Source organism: Mustela nivalis, assembly GCF_964662115.1.
Source record: "Mustela nivalis genome assembly, chromosome: 16".
Taxonomy (NCBI): domain Eukaryota; kingdom Metazoa; phylum Chordata; class Mammalia; order Carnivora; family Mustelidae; genus Mustela; species Mustela nivalis.
The window spans coordinates 241,729-250,656 of record NC_139035.1 but is presented as its reverse complement, the minus strand read 5'-3'; the positions used below and the strand labels follow the sequence as shown (position 1 = coordinate 250,656).

At 43.5% G+C, this 8,928-nt stretch overlaps 1 protein-coding gene across 1 annotated transcript in view; it reads left to right on the top strand.

The window, feature by feature from the left end:
• The first annotated feature begins 2,492 nt into the window (after nt 1–2,492).
• ADCY10 (adenylate cyclase 10) overlaps nt 2,493–8,928 on the top strand; it is a 68,835-nt gene continuing 62,399 nt past the window's right edge. The window contains exon 1 of the mRNA XM_082702618.1: nt 2,493–3,143. The gene's annotated coding sequence lies outside the window, so the exon portion shown is untranslated. The remainder of the gene's footprint in view (nt 3,144–8,928) is intronic.

The window sequence follows — 8,928 nt, the reverse complement described above, 5'->3', positions numbered from 1 at the left end:
TTGAATCTTAACAATTAAATGACTCTAGTAAGTATCCAATCAGAAATTACCACTTGAAACATACAGTCCACTGACCAGTCTCACAGCTACTCCCAGAAACTGAAAAAGAATTTATATACCTCAAGTCCTTACTACCAATGTATGTACTAAAGTCTGTAAAAGTACCTTTCACAGTGGTACAAATCACTTGATCAGTTGAGGTGATTGCTATGTCAAAATTTCTAACCCGTCCTTCTGGAAACCTTCATTAATTAAGTACTGGGTGCCAGGTCTAATAGGCCTGGATTTCAGCTCAACTCTGCTACGGATTACCTGGGAAACCTTATTAACCTTTGTCTTTGGTCTTTAGTGTTTTCAAAAGTAAAATGGGAATATGAGAGTACGTGATAGGGTTGTTGTAAAGATTAATTGAAATAACGTTTTAACTCAAGACCTGGTTGATGATTGCTGTAAAATTAAATAAATATAGGAAGTCTCAGAAAATGTTAAGCTTATTAATTGAAGGTAGACCCAAAAGGTACTTTCTTGAACCAAAGTATACCTGCTAAAAGGGCATACTGTGTTAACCTGTTTGCAAACCTTCTGGAGTAGTCACTATTGAGTCTCTTGAGGCTTCCACAGGTTAAAGCAGAAAAGCTGCTTGGGGTGAGGGTCCAAAGGCAGGTTGGAGAATGTTCAATAAGAGATCGACTCTTTAAAAACAAAAATTTCTTTAACCTGATCTTTTTTTGTCGTTTGGCATTTACTTCAAAGAAACACTGATCCAAAGTGCATCAATGCATTTCTCCATAGTAAACAGGTTGTCTTTTTTTTTTTTTTTAAGTTGTCAAATGATGGTGAAAGGTTGAATCTTAACAAGGATTGACCTCAAGCCCAGGTTCCTCTCCATAAAGCAAAACAGTTTCTATTGGAGCTTGTTTATATAATGAAGCAAATAGAAAGCACTGGTATTAAAATGGACTTTCTCCTTAAGGGGTCTGTTTAATTATATGAGGTATGATTCTAATTCTATTAAGACGGGTTTCCACAACTAACATCAGAAAATTTTCTTGACAAAATATAATTAAATGAATCTTTTCCTCCCTTAAGACAACTGTGTTTTGTAACTGGACTTTGCTTGAGAATGACTACTTGCTTTATCAGTTCAACTCTTTTAAATTCAAGTTTTACCTAAGTGTCACTTAAATGTTTGTTGTAGTTGTGACATACATAAGAACAACTAGAAAATCAAAACAGGATTTAAGCTGTTAGAAAGTATGCAACCCTCTTGAAACAATTTGCCATTGTCACTTTGGACTGAGAAACCCAAATCCAGTGTCACGTTGGATTGCAAGTTACCTTTGGTGTGAATTTGATTAGAAATGCACTTGACCAGTCAAAAAGACAGGAATGTGGGGCACCTGGGTGGCTCAGTGGTTAAGCCTCTGCCTTCGGCTCAGGTCATGATCTCGGGGTCCTGGGATCGAGCCCCACATCGGGGTCTCTGCTCAGCAGGAGCCTGCTTCCCCCTCTCTCTCTCTACCTGCCTCTCTGACTATTTGTGATCTCTGTAAAATAAATAAAATCTTTTTTTAAAAAAAAGACAGGAATGTAATTATTTTTTTCTTTAATTTTTATTTATTTTTTAAATTTCTTTTCAGTGTTCCAGAATTCATTGTTTATGCACCACACCCAGTGCTCCATGCAATCCGTGCCCTCCTTAATACCCACCACCGGGCTCACCCAACCCTCACCTTCTTCCCCTCCAAAACCCTTAGGTGGTTTCTCAGAGTCCACAGTCTCTCATGGTTCGTCTCCCCCTCTGATTTCCCCCAACTCCCTTCTCCTCTCCATCTCCCCATGTCCTCCGTGTTATTCCTTATGCTCCACTAATAGTGAAACCATATGATAGTTGACTCTCTCTGCTTGACTTATTTCACTCAGCATAATCTCTTCCAGTCCTGTCCATGTTGATACAAAAGTTGGGTATTCATCCTTTCTGATGGAGGCATAATACTCCATAGTGTATATGGACCACATCTTCCTTATCCATCCGTCCGTTGAAGGGGATCTTGGTTCTTTCCACAGTTTGGAGATTGTGGCCATTGGTGCTATGAACATGGGGGCACAGATGGCCCTTCTTTTCACTACATCTGTATCGTTGGGGTAAATACCCAGTAGTGCAATTGCAGGATCATAGGGAAGCTCTATTTTTTTTTTTTAAGATTTTATTTATTTATTTGAAAGACGGAGATCACAAGTAGGCAGAGAGGCAGGCAGAGAGAGAGAGGGAAGCAGGCTTCCTGCGGAGCAGGGAGCCCGATGCGGGGCTCGATCCCAGGACCCTGAGATCATGACCCGAGCCAAAGGCAGCAGCCCAAACCACTGAGCCACCCAGGCGCCCCGGGAAGCTCTATTTTTAATTTCTTGAGGAACCTCCACACTGTTCTCCAAAGTGGTTGCACCAACTTCCATTCCCACCAGCAGTGTAAGAGGGTTCCCCTTTCTCCATGTCCTCTCCAACACACATTGTTTACTGTCTTGTTAATTTTGGCCAGGGAATGTAATTCTTCAAACAAAAATTTACCTCACAAAAATCCCTAAAGTTCTGAATGCAGAGTTGATAAATTTCATAGTCCTGGTTAAAGCCATAATCATTATTGATCAAAATTGGGTGTTTGCTTATGCAGGAGATACGTGGCTTTATGATATCCTACTAACTATTGCCTAATTTTAGCCACCCTCTACTAGGTCAGAGAATTATGAAATCTACTTTGGAGTCATGTCCATCTCCCCAACCCTTGCCCCACATGTCCAGATGGAGAACCTGAACCAACCAGTCCATGTAGGAGATAAACCACTGGGACTGGTGGGGGAGGGGAGGGCAGTGCCAGCCAATCGGAAGCCTGGTCAGTGGGCATGAAACAATGAGCTTCTGAGGAGGGTGTGGCCTGGAAAACGGCTTTTAGACAAAACTGTCATTTTATGGGCCATCCACAGACATGGCACTTCTGCTGTCTTCAGAATAATGTCACCCAGGTCTCTTTCTGTTTTCTGCACTCCTGAAAGATCCAGTACCTGATCTAGGCTCTGGCTTTCCCTCTGCCTTGAAGAAAGAGGAGGTATGTGGAGTCTCAGTAGGAAGAGCAGCTGCACAGGTGAAGGTGAGGTCAGCCCTCTGGGGAGAAGCCAGCTGGCTGCTGGCGTTAGAGGAAAGTGGGAGTCCTTGGCTAGGAACCCTAGATAGACAGATGTAAATCTCTCTGTGTCAGTCTTTGAAGTGAGATTAGAACCTGAAATCTTAAATGTTGCCTCATCTTACGTATCTTGGATGCTCTGTTTTTCTGGCTTGCCGTCTTCATTTACCAATGTCCCCAACTTCTCCCATGATAGCCTCCTTCTTATTGGTCCTCCAATAGCAGATGTGTACCGTGTGAGGCGGCGTGGTAGGAAACAAGGCCCTGTAGAATATGGTCTCTAAAACAGGAGTTTACAACTCACAGGAAGACAGCAGGTCAATAGATAAGTAAGGATATTTACATAGAAAATAAGGTACATCCATTTACAGATACTAAATGTCCTTATAACTCAGAGGAAAAGTTCCCTTGGCTCGAGTGGTCTGCAGGTTTTCCTGACACGACATTACCCCTTTAAGTTCAGAGTATCTCCTCTTTGGGCTCTTGTAAAACCTGATTTTACATGGTGATAACAACAGGATGAAAGCTGAAATCCATTAGAAGTTTCTAGAAGAGATACTTAAAGAAACCATAATGGATCTAACTGATCTTGAATTTCGTTTTCATTTTTGGATACTGCTGAGTTTTAAGTAAAATGAAACCACACACTCCTTCCTTCTTTCAGGAAACTCTTTCTTGGTCTGCCTTTGGGGTCTCCTCTGCCTGCTGGCTCTTTCCGTCTTCAATAGCCTCAGTCCTCAGGGCTTTCAGGCGCGCTCTCTTCTTGACGGTGACTGAGTTGGCCAAATGTTGGATGACCACATGCACTGGAAGTACTCTCAAGTTAGCCTAAGTACCCCCAAGCTGTCATAAAACATGTACAAGTGGGTGGTAGCAAGGTTTGGCAGAAAGAAGAACATGGATGTTCAGATCCCACCACACGGGGCTGCCGGCTGTGTGGCCTAAGGCAGATTAATCTCTTTGAACCTCAGTTTCTCTGTCTATGGAATGGGGTTGGGGCCTGCATCACAGTGCTGTTTTGAGGCAACCTATGTAAAATGCTGCACATGAAGAGGTCTTAGTAAATTGAAATGTATGTGTCACATGTAAATATTCATCTACTCTTCTAAAATAGAAAGTTTCTGTTGCCATTTTATGAGTTTTCCTAAGACAAACTAAGGTCTTCGTCCCAGATGTCTGTGCCCCTTCAGCTCATGGACAAATCATTTTCTTTTTTTTTTTTTTTTAAGATTTTGTTTATTTGACAGAGAGAGACAGCGAGAGAGAGAACACACAATCTGGGGGAGTGGGAGAGGGAGAACAGGCTTCCCACCGAGCAGGGAGTCTGATGTGGGGCTCGAACACAGGACCCTTGCCTCATGACTGGAGCCGAAGGCAGATGCCCAACGACTGAGCCACCCAGGCGCCCTGACAAATTATTTTATTGCTCTAGTTTCCCTCATACATTTGTCATCTTAGTGGCCAAATGCATCTGCTTTCCTTGCCTAGTAGTCGTAAACTTAAAAAAAAAACTACAAGTACCTGGGCAGCTCAGTGGGTTAAGCCTCTGCCTTCGGCTCAGGTCATGATCTCAGGGTCTTAGGATCGAGTCCCGCATCGGGCTCTCTGCTCCGCGGGAACCTGCTTCCCCCTCTCTCTGCCTGCCTCTCTGCCTACTTCTAATCTCTGTCTCTGTCAAATAAATAAATAAAATATATTTTTTAAAAACTGTCTAAGTTCTCAGATCACCTTATTTAAAAGAATGGAATCTTAGCTATCATCTTTCCATTAAATGTAAGAATCACTACAACCTTGCGGGCAAGACAGCTATGCCCTTCCCAAGGAAAGCTAGTGCTTCCTACACTGCCTAGTTGGGGAGTTTACATGTTAAGTTTGCCAGCATTGACCCTGGCTCCTCCTTTTGGAGCAACAAAAAATAAATCTAACCCACTTTCCACACGGTGTTCAAACCAAAGCGAGGCAGCCCGCACTGCGTACTTGCAGAGGGGGTGGTATTGGCCGGAACCGACAGGCTGGGGCAGGTTGCTGAAGAAGATGGAACATTTGGAATATATTTATATCTAAAAATTATGCAGCGTTCATTTAAGACTTAAGCCCAGCTGGATGTCCTGCGTCTTGTGGGTGACCAGTGACCACCTGCTCACTCTGGTTGTCTCGCAAATGGTAGCCGCAGAGAAAACGGTTGAGCAGTCCGTGAGCGGTGGCCACAGAGGGAGCGGAGCGCCAGCCCCCTGGCTTCTCTTCCAGCCCCCCTCGGTGCTGTGGCTGCTCCGCGCACCTGTGCCGCCCTCTCGGAGCGTCGCGGCCGTGCGGTCAGGGTCACCCGTGCTTTGACAGACGGACACTCTGCTGAGGAAACATCTCCAGCCTTCGCTCCTCAACCCTCTTGTGAACTTCGTTCTCGCTCGGCCACACTCAGTCCCTGCCTGAGGGCGAAAGCAGAGGGATTCGTGTGTGCAAAGTGGGGCCTGCGTTAGACTTTGCACAGGGACCTGTGTCTCTTTGTTTCCTCACAACATTTCCAAATATTTGAAGATAACTGGCATTTCACCCGAATGTCATCATCTCCTGACAACATTTCCAATCTCTCCCATCATTCATTATTGACCTTTAAACAAAGGGGGCAGAACTAACCAGTGCTCCAAGCAGATTTGAACATGACTCATGTCCCTTAACAGGTTTCATAGTAGCCCAAGTGCCAAAAAGCATATGAGAAGGTGCTTAATGAGTACCACCAAGGAGACCTACAGACACACACACTCACCTGCCAAGATGGCTGAAACTGTGACAGACTCAGTGTCGGCCAGGACACAGAGCTTCTGAAGTCTGATATCTTGCTTGTGGGCACACATTGGTACAAGCAGTTTGGAAGACTGGCAGGATCCACTCAAGTTCAATATATGTGTGTCCTGTGACCCACCAACTCTACCCCTAAGTAGATGCCCAAGCACAGTGCACATATGTACAACAGTGTTCTTAACAGCATTATTTCTAGTAGCCTAAGACTGAGAACAGCCAAAAGGTCAGCAGTACAGTGGATAAGTACTCGTGGTGTAATCAACTGGTGGAGTACTAGACAGCACTGAAAAGGAAGGTTCTTGATATACATACAACACGGATGAATATCACCAACATTAGAGAAAAAGTATATATAGTATGATTCCATTTATGTAAACTTTAAAAACTGATAAAGGTCACCTATGGTGTTAGAAGTAAAGAGAAGGGCAGGGCGCCCGGGGGGGCGCATTGACCTGTCTGCCTTCAGCTCGGGTCATGATCCCGGGGTGCCAGCATCGAGCCCCTGCATTGGGCTCCCTTCTCAGCAGGGATCCTGCTTCTCCCTCCCCCACTCCCCCTGCTTGTGTTCCCTCTTTTGGTGTCTGTCTCTCTCTGCCAAATAAGTAAAAATCTTAAAAAAAGAAAAGAAGGGGTTACCTTGGGGAAGAAGAGTGGGGATGTGCCTGGGCCATGACATGAAAGGAGCTTCCGTAGTGCTGGTAATGTTCTCTTTCTTGATATCAGTAGCAACTACATGGTGGTTCACTTTATAATAATTCATAAAACTGTATACTTATGAATTATTCATTTTCCTATGATATGCTTTAATAAAAGTGTTTTTTAAAAGATAGCATGGGGGGGCGCCTGGGTGGCTCAGTGGGCAGCTCAGTGAGTTAAAGCCTCTGCCTTCAGCTCAGGTCATAATCTCAGGGTCCTGGGATCGAGTCCTGCATCGGGCTCTCTGCTCAGCAGGAAGACTGCTTCCCCCTCTCTCTCTGCCTGCCTCTCTGCCTGCTTGTGATCTCTGTCTGTCAAATAAATAAATTTAAAAATCTTTAAAAATATATATATAAGATAGCATGGAATTTGCAGTAAATCTAGTTTAGCACACCATATGCTAATGCATTTGATTTCCGTAAAATTCTACATATAGAACTTCGCCTTTGTTCTTCTGAAATTTTATTATTATTTCAGTCAATTAAGATATTTTAAGATCTTGGGGCGCCTGGGTGTCTGTCTCATTTGGTTAAACGTCTGCCCTTGGCTCAGGTCATGATCCCAGGGTCCTGGGATCCAGCCCCACATCAAGGTCCCTGCTGAGCGGGAAGCCTGCTTCTCCTTCAGCCTGCCACTCCCCTTGCTTGTGCACTTTCTCTCTCTCTCTCTCTCTGTCATATAAATAAATAAAATCTTTTTAGGATCCTGATTCTGTATTCAGGACATTGACTTTTTCTCTAGTTGTATCTTTAAGGCCTCTGGCCTGCCCATGGAGGCTTCCTTCTGAGTGGACTATAGAACATGAATCAATAGCCTTTAGGTAAGATTGTTGACTACGTTAACAGATAACTATGTTTTTATCACCTAAACTTTAGTATCTTACCCACAAGGATGTGGGAAATTGGCTAAATGCCTTGTTAAAGTTGAGATATGCTTTATCTACAGTATTCTCTTGATGCAAAAGTTTAATAACTCTTCAAAAAAGGAGATCACTTCGCTCATAGCTTTGAGTCTGGTTCCTTTCAACCACCTCTTGCTGATCTAAGTGCTCACCTACCAGCACATATCTGAATTATTACAAATATTCCCACTCTGTCTCCCACTGCACACCATAAAATTGTACTTTCACACTTATGGGAAATCATGCTCACATAATTTTCTTTGGCCAGTGTCCTGTGAGTGGAAGAGAGGACAGAGGACACGTTAAGAATTAGTCTGCCCTTGGGGCGCCTGGGTGGCTCAGTGGGTTAAAGCCTCTGCCTTCGGCTCAGGTCACGACCTCAGGGTCCTAGGATCAAGCCCTGCGTAGGGTAGGGTAAATAAACACAATCTTTAAAAAACAAACAAAACTGTTTAAATTAAAAAAAAAAGAAGAAGAAGAAGAAGAATGAGTCTTCTTCAGCAAATCCTCATCTTGCTGTCCGGAAGGTCCCAGAGTGAAGGCAGTAACAGAGCAAAGCCTCAGAAGACCTACGACAGACAAGGGAGAAACAAACAGGAAATAGGCCTTTGTTATTTCAAGCCACTGTCATTTTGGAGTATTTGTTAATGGAGCAAAGCCAGCTTCTGCTGATGGATACGTTGTATTTACCAGTCCCAGTGCTCTGTAGCCTCATCTCTGGAAATGCAGGAAAGAAAGTGGCCATCTCCAGTTTTCCTCTCTTGTTCTCACAATTGCATCGGTTCATCCTTCGTGTCTGTGTGCATAGGTTCCCCGGGGCTGGCTACTCGGGTTTATTTGAAGTGACTGGATGCTTTATTTCTACCTTCTTAGCTTGGAGTTCAGTTCTTTCTCAGCAATCTCTGTTGTGCTTTTCAGTTCTCCACAATGAAGACAGCAGAAATGTTGTCCTTATTCCTCTTGTAATAATTTCTTTGCTTTTAATAAAGCCTAAAACTCCCTCTAAGTTCTCTTAACCTCTGCATTTTCCCTGCGTTCCAGCTCATTCTGGGGGTTCCGTCCTCTGCGCCCCCCTGTAAGTTCATGTGACACGTTCCAAATGCGTGATCTGCAATTATTTATTTGATTCTCTATTAGCTGTTCCTAGACATGCTATGGTTTTTATTGAATTTTTAAATGCTGCCCCCCCCTCTTTTTTTAAACCTAAGGTGCACATATCTCTATCTTTTTTTCACTTCTTAATATTTGAGTTTGCCAGGGCTTTTCCTTTCAAAGGTTATTCAATATTTAATATTTAGTACTCAATTTTAGAGGTTTCTCTACATTTTAGACTTTGCTAAATATACTAGTTTCCCT